Genomic DNA, 18,407 nt, shown 5'->3' on the forward strand with positions numbered 1-18,407 from the left:
TTTTTCTTTGTACAATTCTTTCAGTTCTTCCAGTTCCGCCGCTTGCAGGGGGGGGGATTCCCGGTGGCTGAGAGGTAGTACCGCCACGCCCACCGCGGCGCTCTGTCTCTGACATGCAGGCAGACCCGCCGGTGAAGGGGACCGCCGTGCGGCGCCCCCTCTGCTCCAGACGCGCGGTCGAAGCTGTCAAAGCAGATGATGAACCTGTAACTCCATCTGGTAACTGTCCGACTGATAATGCCATTGGCCTGCCCAGTCCGAGGTCAAGAAAGAGTTTCTTGAAGGGTTGGGGAGGGGGGTTAAAGTTCAAAGGGACAGGTTTAGGGACAACTGGCTCATGGGCTGGCTGTAGAATAGATCCTCCTTGCAGAGGGCAGCAAATAAAGTACAGCCAGATTCCTACAAGAAAGACAGAGAGAAAAAAGCATCCGAACGTTATCCTCATCAAACGGAACGAAGGAAGGAGGCCGTGCATATTCCAAGTTTTCACTCACGTTTTCTTAATCTACCAAATTTTATAGTAGTTTTATTTACAGTTTATATTGGTAGGGTGTGAAGCTTGAATTATTCTGATCCTAATCTTATTTTAAAACTACTGGCAGTGATCGTCTACTTGAATTACGCTTCTAAAACAAATAAATCGAACAACCATCCGGTCCCTCGAAAGTGTCATAAATCCTCTTTACTGTCCAGCACTCTGATGTGGGAACAAGAACCAGAGACGACCAGCTGGACTTCCTCCAAGCAGATCAACTTCATCTTATTACTGCAGTGCAGCTTTATTTATGAGTGACATGTTTATAGTGCGAAAACGCAACACAAGCTGATAATTAAGTAAATGATAAAGTGCCATAAAATAACTCAACCAACTGTGGCCATTGATAGTTCGGGTGTTAAACTTTTGGTGACAAGATGACTACAGATACATTATTTGGTCTTATAAAGCTGAGGGATTATAAAGGTTTTGAACACGTGGTGGAAATTAATTAAAAAGTTATGTTATTTTGTGAAAGTATAAAAATGACAAGGTAAAAAGTGGAGTCCAAGTTTGGCAACACTTTACTTGAAGCCCTCCTGTATACACATAAGTAGTTATAAACGCTCATAAATGATCACAATGCTTTATAACCCACTGTACAGCATAGGATTAGGGTTAGGTCTGATGTTATAAAGGATTGTGATCATTTGAGTGTTTATAACTATAGTTATACAGTGCTATAATGTACTTATGTGTTATACAAGAGGGCTTCATAAAAGAAACATTCAGAACTGATAAAAAGTAAGCGGCTCTCACCAATACCGAGCGTTTTTCCTCGAGCGGTCACCCTTCAGCTCCGGAGGCCTCCGCCGGGTTTGGAGAGGAAGTGGAGGCGTCTCCGCCTCCTCCGCGACCGACGTCTCTCCCCGCCGCTGCGACCTCGATGATAGTTACTATCAGTCAGTCTTGGAGCCACGGCAGCACGTCTCACACCTCAAGTCCAGGTGGGGTGTTTTTTTTTTTTTTTTTTTTTTTGTTATTTTGACCCCTTTCGCTCCATCCACGAACGTTTCGGGGTTACTGGCGAACTCAAGAAAAAAACTCACAGCGAGTCCATCTCAAAAAAAAAAAAAAAAAAAAAAAATTCAAAAATAAAAAAAAAAGTTTCTTGAAGAACATTCACTCCATATAATCAACTTTTTCATGAATTTTCCTTCATCCATTTGCAAATTTTTCTTTCTACTCTGAAAGATAATACAAAAATATGGTTATATACAGGAGGTGGGAGAAGAAGACCGTCTTCTCGAGTCTCTTTTTTCTTTTTTCAGTTTGGGAATATCTTTTCAGTGACTTTGTCAAAGTCGCAGCAATCCTCCTGTTGTAATTGTGCTCCCATCCCCGAAATTGTACCTCACAGCTTGAATGAACAAAAGTGCATAGGTGAGTTGATGAGGGCAGGGTGTGAAGACAGAGTGCACGTCGCAGGTGTACTGATGCTGCCCTCTCCGTCCCCTCCAGGGTGGTGGTGGGTTTTTTTTTTTGTTTTTTTTTTGTGGCCCCCCACGCACTCTGATCTCCACACATCGGGGGCACCAAACCCCCCCTCCCTTCCCCAGAGTCCGCTCCACGGCGACCCGCCGCCACGAGCACGGGTCCAGTTCGAGGGTCTCGCCCGTGCTGATGCCTGCCGCTCTTCCTCCAAAAAAAAAAAATAAAATAAAAAAAATAAACCCAACACCACTCAATGTCCGTATGGCAGAAGCGCACTTGCAAACCCCACCCGTCTCGTGTGGGATCAAAACAAAAAATAAAATAAAATAAAATGCGCCCACAGATATCCATGTGGTTTGTAAACAACCAAAGCTCCAGTATGGAATAGAAAGAGTCCTTTCTTTTAGTCACTGTTTGTATGACCAGGATTGTAGAGGCAGTGTGTTCAACTGTATCCATCCCGACTTTTCTTTTTCCTTCTCCGCGATGTAAATGAAAAAACAAAGGAGGAAAAAAAAAAAAAGACCTCGCTAAACTCTTTGAAGCTTTTCTGTATTTTGTTTCCATTTTGAAATCTTCTGAGGAAAAAGAAAATCTGGTATCAGCATGGGTTTCTCGTCATGTTTTTTTTTTTCTTTTTGGAATACATTCAATATTTTTCTTAAGAAAGAAATAATACACACTTCACATGGCAATAATGAAACAAAATGAAAAAACAATTAAGAAAAAAAATTGTTTTTAAAACACACAACAAAAATAGCAGCCCCAAGTGCTCATCATCTTAGTCCAAATACTTTTTAAACTTTGTATATAATGTATATATTCATATATATTTCTCATTTAAAAAAAGAAAACTCGTCATTACCAAATTGCAACAACGAATAAGTAACACAATATGCTAACATTTCATGCACCGTCCTGTGCACACGCACATTAAGATGCTGTATTTTTTTTCTTTTCTTTTTTATGTGTATTTTTTTTTTCCAGAGTCAGAAACTCGACACCTTTCATTCACAAGTTCGAGAGCTGACAAAAGGCAACGTGATCACACCCCAGGAAAAAAAAAAAAAAAACCAGACTGGACTTAAAACCTTTCCGATGGATCACCCCTGCGCTCGACTAGAAATATTTTTACCATAGAAACGTACATACTTTACATACTGTGCTGAGCACTGACACACATCGCACTCGCTCTCAAAAAAGAGTTAATGTCTCAATGGCCATGCACCCTATCCAAGTTCTTAGGCACAAATGTGCATTCATACACATACAAAAAAACAAAACAAACAAAACAAAATAAACAGCACATGTATTCAAAATGAGTACCTGTAGTCTGAACTCATTTCTATCGACAGTAAATGAACACGGAGAACGCACGCACACACGCACGCACGCATACATACAAAAACAAATCTCACGCGATGCGCGCACGCACACAGTCACGTCCCTTATGATTCGCCGGCCCCCCCCCCCTGGTGGCGGGGTGGGGGGGAGGAGCTAAAGGGAAATCAAAACTAGTGGTGGTCATCGTGTGATGAGAGCAAAGCTAACATTTACAAATGGATGCTGTTCTTCTCTATCTGGGGGATGAAGAGCTGGTGAGAGAAAAGGATGTGTTTGCAATTCTCCCTCTCTCTCTCTCGCTAATTCAGTCACTCTCTCAAACACACACACCCACGCCTCCAGTCCCTGCTTGGAAGGGACACACACACGCACGCACACGCGCTAAACATGAAAATATAAAATAACCATCTGAACAAAAGAGAGAGAAAAAAAAAGACAAAAATGGCCTCTTATGTTTCATACATCTTGGTAAGCAACAAAAAAAAAACAACATTGTGCAGACTTTATATCAGACACAAGTCAGCCACGCACGCTCAGTCACTCGTACACATTCACAAAAATATTCACTTCTAGAACTAAACCCATTTGATTTTTTTTGTTGTTTTTTTTTTCTTATTTCTTTTTTAGGCAAGTGCAAATCTTCAAGTTTTTTTAGAATTCATTTTTCAATAGCTTTACTTTTTTTTTTATATAAACGTAAAAAATGCTAAACAAGAGAATATCAACAGTGTTTGTCTTTTGAGAAAGGATTTGCTTTCTGATAAATGTTCCAACTAAAGGTCCCCCTGAAAAAAACAAACAAACAAACAAAACGCCCCCCGTTCACCGCCTGCCTTCCCCTCCCCCCTCCCCCCCTTCCAGTTCGGGCACGCGTGCGTGCACGCGTGCCTTGTACGCACCGATTCTGAACAGACAGATATACACACATGAGAAAAAAAAAAAAAAAACCTATTCAAATCCCATCTCAATAAAGTGCATTAGTTTAGTATAAGGTGCTTAATCTTTTGAGTGCCAGAGGATAACCATCTTCCTTGAAACCTCTCACCGCCTCGCCCCCCCCCCTCGCCCCTGCTCTAGTGATCAACTGGTGCAGCAGGGAGCCCTTTTTTTGTGTCGACCCGGAGGGAATGAAAGAGTGGGAGGTGCCTCGGTCGGCGCCTCCACCCCTGCAACCTCCCTCTTTTACACACACTCTCTCTCTCTCTCTCGCCCTCCCCCGCCCCCCTGGTTCCCCCCAGCAGTGCACATTCGTCATCAGGTTTGTCTGATTAAAAGACAGAAGGCCTCAGGTAGCTATTGCTGCTGCGCTGCGTCACATCAGTAATCCTCCACCATCTCCATCTCATTCAGGCTCAGACAGTCGCCCGCGTTGTGGAATGAGTACCCTGCAGGGGGGGGAGGGGGGAAAGAGAAGGAGGAGGGGGAGATCAGACACAGCAGGGACCTCATTTCTACAAATGTTGCTCCTTATTAGGTGAGTGAGACGAAGCTGCTGTATTTTTTTTTGTCTCCCTGCCGTTGAGCCATGTTTTATGAGAAACTCAGTCGTGTTTGTGGGTTCAGACTATTTTCAGAGCTTGCAGCGTGAAGAGAGAAAAACAGTCACGTACCTAAGATGCTGGGGTCAGAGTGCAGCATCATGGGCTGTTTCTTCTTCATCTTTCCCCCCTGGTTGTCATAGAGACCAGCCTTGCCCATGTGGTTGGCCTGGAACATGGACTGCAGAGTGCTCGGATTCATACCTCGCATCGAGTCCTGCAAGCAGAAACCAGATGTTTCAGAGATTAAAACTCCATCATCATAATGTATTCGTAAAAGACTCAAACTGAGCTCTGATGCGTGTCGTGGTCTCATGACAGCAGCGCTGTTTGGTGTAAAACTCAACACAAAAGCCAAGCCTGACTTAAAGGTCGGTTCCTTTTATTAGCTGAGCTTGAAAAAAACTATGTGACTGTTTAGAACGAACGCCAGGAAGCCTTCAAATATAATGCTGCAAATGGAGGAATAACGGCGTGGCGGTTTGGACTCTCGCCTCACAGCAGCAGATCAGAGGGCAGCTTTTGGGCGGGCACTTTCCTGTGATAAGCGTGCACGTTGCCTCGTGCACGTTTGACTTTAGCCTGGCTACTTTTAAAGTATCAGGAGTCTGAGATTAACCAGCAAATGTAAACGATTGCCCATGTGTTTCTGAAGATAATCCGCTTGTAACCTTTAACTTTAAAATCATGGATTTGAGAACTTTCCCTCAGTATGTCAACAGTTCTTGCTTACTATTTTTAAGAAATCGGTTCACTGGATCTCATAAATGTACTGGCTGTTGCACAAACTTACTGTACTTTGATTATGGTCATAACTCTTGGGACATTTTCTTTGGCGAGTCGCTTTTGGAGCCAAGAAAGCAAATACAGGAAACAGAGTCTAAAAATGAGGAAGCACAGAAGCATGCAAATGTTTTTGCTGTACAACTTCTAAACAATAACACACCCGTTCCTTTTTCATGCATAGAATCTTGTTTTAAAAAAGAAAGATTAATTTGTTTCTTGTGAGATAACGTTGCGATTTTAGAACTGTCAGAACAAAATCATGCTAGAAAATCCAAGTTTGGTTGTCGCAGCATTAATTATGCAGACTGAGCTGTTATTCGAAGCAACATTAAGTGTCCATATGGATGGATAAACACTTGATTAATCCTGAAGGTAATCAATTCATGCAGCGGAGGCTTATCTGCATTTACCTGCAGAGGGAAGTTCATGTTTAACCCAGCCACTTCCTTTGATAACTAAGACACAGAAAGGAGCAGATATTACAGCCAGTCAGGAAGTTCAAACTGAATCTGAAACACGTATCACAATGCTGATCATCATAGAAAAACAATATTAATCACTCTCTCAGAGTAGTTAAAACAGTGGTCCAAAGAGGAACAGAGATTGTATTTTCTCTGGCAGAAGTTTAAAAAACGTCCTTTAAAAAGAGAACTAGGAAGCAGAGAAGAGGCGGCGGCCGCGGCCCTACCTGCTGCTGCTGTCTCTGTTGGTTGGCTTTCTGTTTGGCACGTCGCTCCAGAAATTGTTTGGCGAACTCTTTGGCTTCCACTGTGTCCCCTAGGTAGGACCGGATGAAATCCAGCACTGCATAGGGAGACTCCACCTCCTTCAGGTATGCCACGATGGTGGCAACTTCACAAAGGCAAACAGATAAAGTGATTAGGGCACGAGGGAAGCGGCTGCCGCGCGCCGACTGGCAGCGATGGCGGGATTTTGCGAATCCGAGCGGCGTACCATCCAGAGAGGAGGAAGAGTTGTTGGCAGAGGTGTTGAGAGCGTGCAGCATCTGTTCACACCAGGTGGTGAAGCCGTCCTGAGGCTTCATGCCCTGCAGCAGCTTCAGGAGCTTCTCCTCCTCCTCCGTCCGCTTGCGACGCATCATGTACTGATCGCTGTGGAGGGCATTCCAGGGGAAACATTCTGTTATTTTCATCCAAAGAGAGTCGCTGCAATCGCTGAGTGTTTCTCCACAGCGCGGTTACCTGAGTGATGGGCTGCTGCGGCTGTTCTTCAGGCCCAGGTTGTTGTTGCTGTTCCCGCGCAGACTGGCCTGGTTCTTCACAGCCTCGTCCCACATGCCCATGCTGCTGGAGGAGCCTCCGCCGCTGCCCTTGCCCTCCATTCCGCTGGAGCCACCCCACATGCCAACACCCTCCACCCACTGGCCCCCCATGGAGGAGCTGCCCATCGACATGCCAGAGTGCTGCAGACCGAAAAGGAGGCGGGCTTAACACACGAGCACGACAAAACCACCGGCTGACGTCAGCGCTGTGTGAGAGCTTCTGAATCAAACTCACGCGGTCTCTCTGCTGCTGGGCTCTCTGCTGCTGCTGCTGCTTCAGGAGCTCCTGCTGCATCTCCAGCAGAGCCAGAGCCGGGGCTTTCCCGCCTTTGCGAGCCCTGAGGAGCCCCGCTCCAGCTGGAGCCGCCCGCCCCGGGTCCCTGCTGCTGGGGGGCCTGCTGCAGCAGTTTCATGATCAGCTCCTGCTGCTGACGACACTACGGGAAGACAACGGTGATATTGTATTGATGATCGATGAATGAACACAAAGATCAAACAAGGCTCAACATCTCCTTTCAGGTGAGGTTCTTCCTTCTCACCTGCTTCCGTCTGAAGAGCTCCTCCTCCTCCCTCCTTTTCTGTTCCTCCTGTTGCCTCCTCTTCTCCTCCCTCCTCTTACGCTGCTCCTCCTCCTCACGCTTCGCCCTGAGTTCAGCGTCTCGTCTCTCCTGCTGGAGCTGAAGGAGAAAAAGCACAGGATATGTCCGATGGATTCAACTTTCGGTATTCTACTGAAAGGCGAGAAGGAAAAATTAATGTGGCAACAACACTCAATCTCACCTTCTGAAGCTGTTCGAGAGTTGGACCCTGAGTAGAAGGATTCATTGTTATGTCCCAAAGACTGGCTTCACCGCCTGCGAAGAGATGAATTTGCATTGTTTTAGCAGCAGGACCTCCGACGACTATGCATCTTAAACAGTGCGTGCTTGTTTGTTCAAACTGCAGCAGGCGGCAGCTCACCTGACGGCTGTGAAGCTGAGGTATGCATGTCCCACATGGACCCTGTATCTGGCACTGACATCGACCTGTTCATCGAAGGCATCATACCCTGCTCACTGCACCTGCCACACAAACACTTCCAGTCAGAACCCCCCCGGGGGAAGCAACGCGGATTTCTGCGCGTGAGGCGACACCTCACCTGTTAATGAGCTGGAATAGCTGCTGCTGCTGGAGCTGTTGATAAAGAGCTGCTGCTGCCAGCTCCTGTTGCTTTTTCAGGCGCTCCTGGTCCAGGTTTCCCTGAAATAGGAGGGGCCAAATCATCGTTTGATGCAAAACGCACTGCAGAGCATGCAGAAAACACAGCTTATACATGCAAGCAGTATCATATGTGTCATGTAATGAATACTTTACAATTGTGCTTCAACAGGCAGATTAACAGTGTGTGACATGCATGAAATATATGTTTATTTAGACTGGAATCAAGTTAAACGCTCATTACCCCAACCTGTCTGTTAATGTGCCCTCTCATCTCCAGCCTCCCCTCCCCATCCACTAGGTTGGCTGAGCTCTGACTCACAGTCCCGGCGGGCCCCCGGGTGGGCTGCGGGCGCTGCGTCGGAGGGAGCTGTCTCACCAGCAGGGGCCGGGGAGGGCCCCGGGGCGAAGGGCACGCGGCCCCACATCTTGATGACGTCGCCCAAGGGCTGGAAGCCCTCGTCGCAGCCCCGCTTCACCAGCAGGGTCATGGTGAAGTAGCCCGCCTGGAACCACTCGCACATCTCCACCGTGGTGAAGGGACCTGGACGGCGGACAGAGGCTCAGTGGATCCAGAACAGCAGCGTTTGATAAAAAAACCGGGTGAATGTGAATTCTACTGCCAGTACCCTGGATCTCCCCCTGCGGGTCCTTGTAGAACCACTTCATGGCGGCCTCGTGCGACAGCGGCAGAGCGGCCGCAGTGTTCCTGCTCTCCTGCTGCTGCTGCAGCGCCTGGGTGAAACACTCCTCCTCCATGGAGGTGTCCTGCAGCGAGGCCACCATCTTCTCGGCCTCCTACACAGACACAAACAAGCCCGTTCATTTATACACTCATCGCAAAGGGAAGGAGACACTTCTAAGTGTCGTAACACACAAGCTGAGCTGCTTAATTCACCTGCTGAGAGAATAAGAAGCTGACAATCTAACAAGCAGGTCAGAAGAGACTGCGTAATCCAAAGCAGAGAAAGGAAGCAGCTGCAGACTGTCGGATGTGTATTTCCAAAATGAGAAGACGGCTAAATGAAGCTAAAAGCTAGTGGAAAAGTAGGGAACATACCACCAAACGAAAATCTAAACACTGTACTATCATCAAGCAGATAACCATAACCCTCCATGACTGGGATTGAACCCATCTATTCCACACGGTCATTTGAAGCCCTCATTTCCTTAAAAATCTACAAATCTACAGTAATCGTCTCTTGATATTCAGTGACTAGTTTCCTCCCTCCTCTGAGGGAGAAGTTTCTGAGACATTTTGCGTCAGCTCGCTGAGACAGATGCTCCAGACAGGCCTCCTGCTGTTCCTACCTGCTGCAGGTGCTTCATGCCTTCATCATCCTCTGCGTCTCCTCCAGATGGAGGGAGGAGAGGAGCGGCGGAGGAAGGGGGAGGGGGAGGCAGGGCGGAAGGCGGCGGGGCTGGGGCTCAGCTGGGCCTTGGAGCCCCCCATGGGAGCTACGTCTGACACGTAAACAAGGAGAAGAAGAGAAGAAGAAACATGAGTGAAACAATGGCTTCTATTTTTAGTTCTTCTATTTCTGGATGCCGGATTGTGAGCGGTAGAGCCGTCTACCGGCTCTGTATATCATACAGGACATCAGGAACAGCAGGCTCAGTAAACAAGATATTAAGTGACTGTGAGCAAACATATTAAATATCAAGCCAAAATACTGAATAAAATCTGGTCACAGACACAGATAGACTCAACACTCCCAACATAATGTTTCACACCAGCTGAAGACTCAAGTGTTTCCCAAATTTCTATTCAAGACAAAGATCGCTGGACAAGCCAAGCCATTAATCCTAATGCCCCACCCTTCAAGAGGCGGGGTTAGCGTGAACTAGTGATCGGAAGCTGAATGAACGGCCGATGCTGCAGTTGTTGACCCAGTTCAATCACATCATCAAAGCGTCACAGTCAATAAAATGCCCATCCCATCCCATCCCCCGCACGGCAGCACTGAAACGTCTTGCACATGAAATCACATGCAAACATTACATTTGAAACACAAAATCACTTCGCAGCACTCATCATCATACATGCAGCACCGACAAACAAATGTAAACAACGCTTTGCAATTCAAAAATGAGCTGGGGTCAGATTCAGTGTGAAAGCGTACTGGAAATGCATCAATCTGGTGCAACGACATACACAGCTATAGTGGCGGTGTAAACCCGAGTATGTTACTTAGAGAGATATGATACTACCTGTGGTTTACTATGAAACTGTGGTCTGACAATGAAACCAACGCTACATGTTAGCTAGCGCTGTGCTGAGCAGCACACAGAAACCTGAGTCAGGACATACCTTCGCTGGGCGAGCTGTTGGCCTTCACAGGGTGGCTGTTGCTGAGCGGAGCGTTCTCCACCACCTGACCGGCCAGGCTGGGCTGCGGCTCCAGGGATGGAGGGGTGCAGTGGACTGGAGGAGAAGAGGAGGGTGATGCTGGCTTTATCTCGCCATCCCCAACTGCAGGAATGGCTTCTTTACACTCTGCTCAGTTTAGAGGAGAGGAAAGGAAAGAAATGTGTCACACGTTAGTAATTCTCCCTGTGGGCCTTGAAAGGTGAAAAGCGATCGAACACTTTAAAAAGCAATCATTTTCCTCCTCACCCTTGTCTTTGTCTCCTTCAGTGCAGTTCCTCTCCACGTCGGCATAGGCCTCCTCCTCGTCTTCCTCCTCGATCCCCTTGAAATCTAACTCCTCCTCCAGGATTGTCTCCTTGCCGCCCTTCTGGCATAAACGTACCAAGAAAAGAGGAGAAACAGAAAAACGTCAAGCAAAGAAATATATGTTTTAGCTGTGGTTATGATTCAGTGTTTGTGGTTTGTGGCAGAAACAGCCTCTATATTCTGGAAAGAGGCCGACTAGATCAGGGGCAGATATCTGACACACCTTCAGAGGCATGAACGCCCCGAGGAGTCGAAGGTGCCCAGGTCTCCGTCCTCTTCGTCTGTACACCACTCAGGCAGGCCGTCCCTGTCGTCCTCCAGACCGTCGCTGCCCGCACGCCGCCGGCCCCCGCTGTGGCCCTCCGAGTCCCGGAAGTCGAAATCGAACTTCCTCCGACGGCTTTCGCCTGGACCGTTGTGGTCCCGCCAGCCCGCTGAGCGAGGACCACCATCTACACAACACAACACAAACTGTCAACAGAGGCAGGAGAGTAGTCTCTGGGAAAACAACAATAGAACATATTTTCTCCAGCGAGCAACTACAGGAGCTGAGAAAGTCTGTGAAAAGGTTTTTTTTTTTTAATGACAACAACAGAGGTGAAGAAAGACAAAATCTAAACCACAATCAAGACTCCTCAGAGCCAAAACTGAAATTGAAAATAAAGTAATTTTGTGTTTTATTTGGAAGAGTTTTCATTGAAAAATACTTCAAAGAATTCCAGCTTGTTAGTGTTATTATGAGAATCACGAACAGATTACTCAGTTATTCCTTGGCTTTTTTATTTTCAGTTTTAGAAAACCATTTCAATGCAGAATTCTTCAAACACCAAGTTCAATATTTTGAACCACAATTTTTTACTGGTAACTAAAAAAAATCTAATAAAACGGTGATGCTAGCATATGTTGAATGGATCTAAAGTTACTTACAACTTCAAAAACTACTTTTTCAAAGCATGATACTCAAACCATTTAGATTTTTGAAGCTACTTTTACTCACTCAGTTAAATGTGGATAAGATGTATTACTGAAAACAAAAGATGGTGTTTGGAAATAGTTGAACGTGTAACAGAAGTCCGTTCAGCTCCACTAGATGTCAGTATAGCTGCTGCACCCAGTGTCTCACAGAGGGTTAGAATCACAGCAGATTGTGAAATGAGCAAAAACAAATCACTGCTGTTTTATTATGTAAGATTCACCAGCATAAGCCACACTTGGTTTATCATGACCTGAACTTGTTGACAAGACGTCTCACCTTCAGTTATTGCGCAACATCAAACAGCGAAGAACATCTTTGTTTCCTAGAGCCCTTAATGTTACTAATTATTAAAAAACATCTAGCTGGGGCTGTGTAGCAGCTCTTTTCCTGATTGTTCAACATGCATTCATTAAAAAAAAAGACATCCTGCTCAGCTGAATCCAGCTACGTTAGCAGGAAACTGAATCCATGAAATCAACAAAAAACCCTGAGATCTGCGCAGGCCTTGGCCTTTAAATCTGTGCAGCGAGATGTTAATGTTTGTTATCGTACCATCCCTGCGGGGTCCAGCGAGTCTCCAGTTGCTGCCCGGCTCCCCCTCATCCTCCTCCTGCTCCTCCCGGAGGGTGCGCCAGTTATCGCTGTCAGCCCTTGTGTACTCCTTCCTCCTGGACCCCCGGGACCTCCGGCTTCTTCAAAGCCAGGCCGCCCCACCTCCCGCCGCAGAGGCTTCTCGAATCGACGCTCGCCCCTGAGGACAGGAAGGGAAACTCTATCAATCCAAAACATAAACCGTGTTCTGGTCCTGGATAAATGACTGCAGCTGGTACTTAATGTCACAGACCGCAAATTGATCATTTGAAACTGATCCATGAGGAAAAGACACAGAAAACTGACACTTGTTTATAGTTTGGACTGATAAGAAAAGATCCCTTGCACAAGAGAGATAAACATCCCACGGGAGCCTCACAAGACAAAAATACCGGAGCAGATTACAGAGTTTATTACACTGGATGACAGCTCCTCTCAGCAACCTTTACCTCTAAGTAGAGCGCTTGAATTACAACCAACATTTCGAACTAGATTCCGGGGCGATCTCCTTACCGGTCGTCCCAGCTCTGGCTGCGGTGAATCTCTCGGACACTTCGGCCGAAGCCCACCTCTGCATCTTCAATACTTCTTTGGTAGAATCCACCTTCGCCACGACCTCGGCCTGCGTGAAGAGGCACAGGGAAGCAGGTGTTTGCATTCTGTGGGACAGAGCTTGTGGCCACTGCCCCCGCCCTGCGTCTGTTGTTTCCCGGGCCGCTCTGTACCGGACAGCTCGTGTTTACACTGGGGTGGAGTGTGTGGACAAGGTGAGCGAGTAAGTACAGTGGCTTTGGACAGGTGTGGCTGGAAGGACGACTGTTTACACGAGCCAAGAGGAAGTGTGCTGCGTTAAGATCTTGGAGAAAGAGAGGAAACAAGCACTCCAGTCACTGCCTTGAATAAACTGTTTTACTTTGCCTGGACACCAGCCATTGTGGCTGCAGCCAAAAGGGCCTGGGTAGCATTTCTGTTGTTTTTGGATTCTGCAGCTGTTGTAGAAATGAAGGTGGTCAATGCAAAGACTCGTGAAGTGCTTTATTTTTATGACTAATTCTCGTCTTTTAGTTTGTTTGTCTTACCTCGACCACCTCTTGCGGCCCCTCGTCCACGAACCACTCCAGCTGGGGCGGCTCCACTCACCCCTTTTCCCATGAGCCTCAGCACCGCCACACTGTTCACCGACATGGAGAAGTTCCTCTGCAGGGAGAGCGGTAGGAGTGAAAGAGAGGAATGTGAGGAATTTGAGCTCGTGAGCGCCACATCTGTCGGCCAAGACGACCGATGATCGCCGTGGCTCGGGCTCAAACTGTTTGACTTCCAGAGATTATCTGTGCATCGGTGCGTTTGAGACCGACCTGCTCCTCCTCGGTGAGAGGCACCAGTGCCAGGGGCTGCATGGGCTCATCTTGCAGAATAGCAGCAAACTCCTTATCCTGCATGTCCTCCGGGACCTAAAACAGCAGCAGCAGAGGCTCAGCAGGGCAAAACTATCTTTTCCAGAACTGAACTGTGAGTTTTAAAGAAAAAAAGATTCACCAACATGTCGTCATTTTTAAAGATGGGGCTATTTGCTATGTAAAAGTGAACAAATGTGAACCGACAGAGCTGGAAACAAGATCCAGCAGCGGCACGTCACGGTTTAGAAAGAGGGTTATCACTGCACTGCAATCCACACACAAACTAAACTAATGTTCTCACTTCAAAATCTGCCAAAACCCGACACCTTGACCCATAAGTGACCTATAACGGACTTTTTAAGACTTGCTGAACAACAGAAAATGGATCTGGGAAACTGATGCAACCAAATCCAATACATTTCACACTTCTACATCCTTAATTGACAAAGTACCCCGATTCTGTGTCGGGGAGGGCGCGATTATGGAAGGTCTCATTTAAATAAAGGACAAAATCCACATTGACACTACACTGAACATAAGACCTGCAGTGTGATCGCAGCCAGCGTTTAATGTGAAATCAGGCATGTGCTGCCCCAACTGACCTTGTTGTCTTTGATATAAAGTGCTAACATCTCCTCTCGGCCGTAGCGGTACTCGCCAGCTTGTACTTTGGCATGGCGGGGAAGGAGGGGGGATGTCACACTCCCCCCTGGACAGTGCACGAAGCCTGTGAGAGGAAAGAAACAACAAACTATGAGAATTACAATATTCAAATGCACTGACGACAAAAAAATACAAAAGGAAATATTAAGAATCATGAATGAATAAATGTACAACAGAAAAAATGTCAGCACAAAGGGCTGCTCGGGGTCTTTGGTTGAATTAGCTACAAAAGTACAGCGAGATCATCTTGAAATACCAATACCACCACAAGATGGTGTAATGAGACACTGGAGTGTTCTGTGGTATCAAATATAAATAAACCTTTATATCTATTTCAGTTTTCCAGTGTCTTAAAGGTTCTTTACAGAGAACAAACTTCCCTCAGCATTCACCTTGTGCTGTATTCATGCTAAAGCACAAACTATCCAGATTAAATCATTTTCAGCATTTTTAATAAGGTTAATAGGAAAATTCCCAGGAAAACAGAATGTGCATTAGTCTTTCAAGTCTTTCTGTGAACAATCTTGTTGGTGTTTCGTCAAATTGAAGCGTAGAAGTTAGAAGTCACAGTCTCCAAAAATACATAATTCCTAAAACATTCAAACTGACCAATTGATTATGTTCTCTGTTCCATTTTGGAATGAGTTAACTGAGCTATCATCAGTTAGTATAACTACCCAATGAATGTTTCCCAACTAAAAGCAAACTGCTGAACCAGCACAGGACTGAGAGAACGGCACAATGGCGCCTCTAAATCACCGCCCAACACACAAAGTGGTGCGTTTTCATTTTGCACCTTTAAAAAGCTTTCATATTACTTTGTCCTGACTACTTTGCCCACCATAAAATACAGAAAACTGTCTTGTAAATAACTCGGTGCAGGCCTGCGTGTTGGCTCAGCCGTTTTATAACCTTAATAGAAGTCATTTCAATGTGAATTGGAGACCGAATAAAATAATAGCATCCATCTCGCCACACAAAGAGAGAGGAGAAAGAATTTAGTGGATGTTTGTAACAGATCAGCCATCCTCCTACGCAGGCCCCCCTGAATATGCTTGGCCCCGACAGTGGCTGATATATTAGCTTTCCAATCTCAAGATTTCATTTTAAAAAGCCATTACGAGCAGGCTGGCTTCCAAGGCCCTGCTGTTTAACAATGACTCCATTCACATGCCTCTACAAAGTGTGTCATTGACTCGCAGCTCCACATCAAAACCATATGCGGCTCGGAGATGCAGAGGGTGGGGTGTGGGGTGGAAGAGGTAAGGGAAAGCATCATGAAAGGCCGTGGGGAGCATGTAGCATATCAAAGAGGGTGAAAATAGCTGGAGCCGCAGCTACTGTGCATAATAGGAGGAGATCTGAGGAGGGGGAAGGAAAAAAAAAAAGAAAAGAAAAGCTGCTGCTGCTGGTGGTTGAATTCGCGAAGGTATTTGTATACAACTGCATCAAATCTATAAGACTGAGATGATTCTTTCACTGACCTGTTTGGGTTCACGGTCTGATCTGGCAGAGTATCTTCACTTACAATTTCACCGCGGTGACCAACCGCACTCGCGGACCCCGACCGCCAAGAAGACGTCACATTTGTTTTATAATACTAACAAGCTTCAACAAATTGTAAACACGCTGGCCGGCGGCCGCACATGTGGATACGGAGGGGGAAAAAAAGTGGGCTACGAGGGCCACCGAGAGGAAAGCAGCTGCAGATGGTGTAAAAGAGTGAAATATTCGGCGAGGCTGGCACCGCACCAAGAATGTGCGGGTCAGTCGCACTCTGCGAGATGGAGTGCTCCCAAACTCGATCTGCCGGCACCGCTCCCCCCGCCCCCCATTAATCACTACACTACAAGCATCCAGCGTGTACCGCAGCAAGATAGATGACGTGCATGGGGTAGCGAAGTGAAAAAAAACCTAGATTCTGGTTTATTAGGTTGAATCAACGGAAGAAAGAACTTTATTATCATTATCCTTGCCATGTGAATAGTTATGGCTTAATAGAACACAGCGTACTTTGTCTGTGTGACAGTTATTGTAATCACGATTAAGCCACTGTTTTTTTTAGTCAGTTGAAATAGTCAATTTGGTGTTTAACTAAATAAACAAAGTCTACAATCACTTGAGGCAATCAAAACTGTAGTTCGACTTCCTAGACTGTTAAAAATTCCTTTCCAATTACCTGCTAAGTAAAGGGAGTATGTTGTTATGAAACGATTTAGGCGTGGGATTTTTAGATCATGGAATGTAAAACATGTAAAAGCTTTAAGTCTTTTAAGATGTAGAAATGACTCATGTATGCTTAACACACACAAGACAATAGATATGTGCATTTCACACTGTAAACGGAGCCACCTTCATGCTTCCAGTGTGGGTGGAATGAGTCACTCCGAATTAACATATTCACCACAAACCAAGGAGAAGTGGAGAGTTTAATTTGGGAGGAAAGAAGGAAGTCAAAGACAACCAACACTTTCATTATTTGTTATTCCTTCCTAACCACAGTAGGGCTCCTTCGGTTGGCCGTGTCGTCATTCACAAGACGACCTTGTAGTCTTGTGGACCTTGTGTATTTAGTTTTTTTTTGCTGTTTTTTAAAGGACCACAGTGGAAACAAGGCCCCTGGCTTTCCTGTGCAATCCTTGGCAATAAGTCTGATTTGATCTTATTTTATCCTGTGGTCATGTTGTGTTAATGTATTATTGCCAAATAAATCAATCAATCAACCAAAAGACTAACAGAAGTATGATCAAGGGACATGATCTCTCTGTGTGTATGTGTTATTATGTCAAGAGCAACCGAGTCTTATGTGTGAAGACTCCCGTTTCAGTTTTGGATTCGACTACCAACCAAGAAAAACTTGAAAGACTCAATTTAAAGGTCATTAATGCAATATTTCAGCTTTTCTGTTTCTTAAGACATTTCATGAACTGTTAAGGAACATTAATATAACTGTAGATGATCATGCCAGATGTTAATAATGATTACTATGACAACATCAATCGCACACATTCAATTCAGACATGTGGCCAAAAAGACCGAATTAAAGAGAAAGAAAACACTGGATCCATTACCATTCTGGGCCGAAGTTAAGAGTCTCAGCAGTCATATTCCTCACGTCCACACAGAACTGAGTATCTGAAGAGGGAACGAGATTTCTTGTGTTAGTTTTGCAAAAAACAAAAAAAAAACAAAACAAACAAAAAACAAAGCAAAACAAATATCAAATGCAGACATGAGTGTATTTCCTCACCCTGTCCAGATAATCGGAGCAGGCTGGACTGGGCTGGACCAGGCTCGAGCTGGCTGGCTTTAGTTAGGCTTAGGTGACTAGAAGGCTGAGTGGTGCTTAAGCGGTGGTCACAGAGCTCCCCAAACACACAGACCAGAGAGAATAGCTGCCAGTTTCAGGTGCTTGAGGAATACCAGTTATCAGTCCTAACTAAGTAAAAAGGAAAGGGCGGGGAGGGGTTTCGACGATAGTTTGGAGAATGGAAGCTCCTCTACTCACAGCCGAAAAAGGGTTGTTAAACATAAAAAAAGAAACAAAAAGAACCTTGGAAATCACGATGGAACAAAATAAAACACTCTTGCTAGTAATAATGTTTCTTTGTTTTTTTTCCACTTTTTTTTTTATCTTTTACAGCAGTTATATCTCACATTAAGTTAAAAATATCAACTGATTCATCCAAAAGAAAAAGTAACGCAGGGATCTAAATAACAGCCAAAATAATGAAATGGCTGCTGGAACAGCTGCCAAGAGCAGACGCGACTCCCACTCCTCGTCTCCTTTCTCCCTCTCTCCCTCTGTGCCGTTTTCCCTCGCTCCAACTGAAATGTGGATTGACGGAGACCCTCCAGGTGACTCCTTTATTTCCTGTCCTCCTCCCTTCGCACCACTGTTTGGGGAGAAAAAGAAAGAGAGAGAAAAGAGTTTTGAGTGACGGGATCGGAGGAACGCTGCAGTCACAACCAACGCTAAAGGCGTAC

General features: G+C 45.7%; 1 long non-coding RNA gene and 1 pseudogene across 1 annotated transcript; both read right to left on the reverse strand.

The window, feature by feature from the left end:
- Nucleotides 1-288: 288 nt before the first annotated feature.
- Nucleotides 289-1,388, reverse strand: LOC115385744 (uncharacterized). Its single transcript, XR_003931163.1, has 2 exons — nt 1,295-1,388; nt 289-399 (listed from the first exon to the last, which is right to left on the reverse strand). It is a non-coding gene; the product is annotated as an uncharacterized LOC115385744 (long non-coding RNA).
- A 2,789-nt stretch (nt 1,389-4,177) lies between these two features.
- Nucleotides 4,178-17,766, reverse strand: LOC115385743 (GRB10-interacting GYF protein 1-like; annotated as a pseudogene).
- Nucleotides 17,767-18,407: the final 641 nt, after the last annotated feature.

This window comes from Salarias fasciatus, unplaced genomic scaffold, assembly GCF_902148845.1.
Source record: "Salarias fasciatus unplaced genomic scaffold, fSalaFa1.1, whole genome shotgun sequence".
Taxonomy (NCBI): Eukaryota; Metazoa; Chordata; class Actinopteri; order Blenniiformes; family Blenniidae; genus Salarias; species Salarias fasciatus.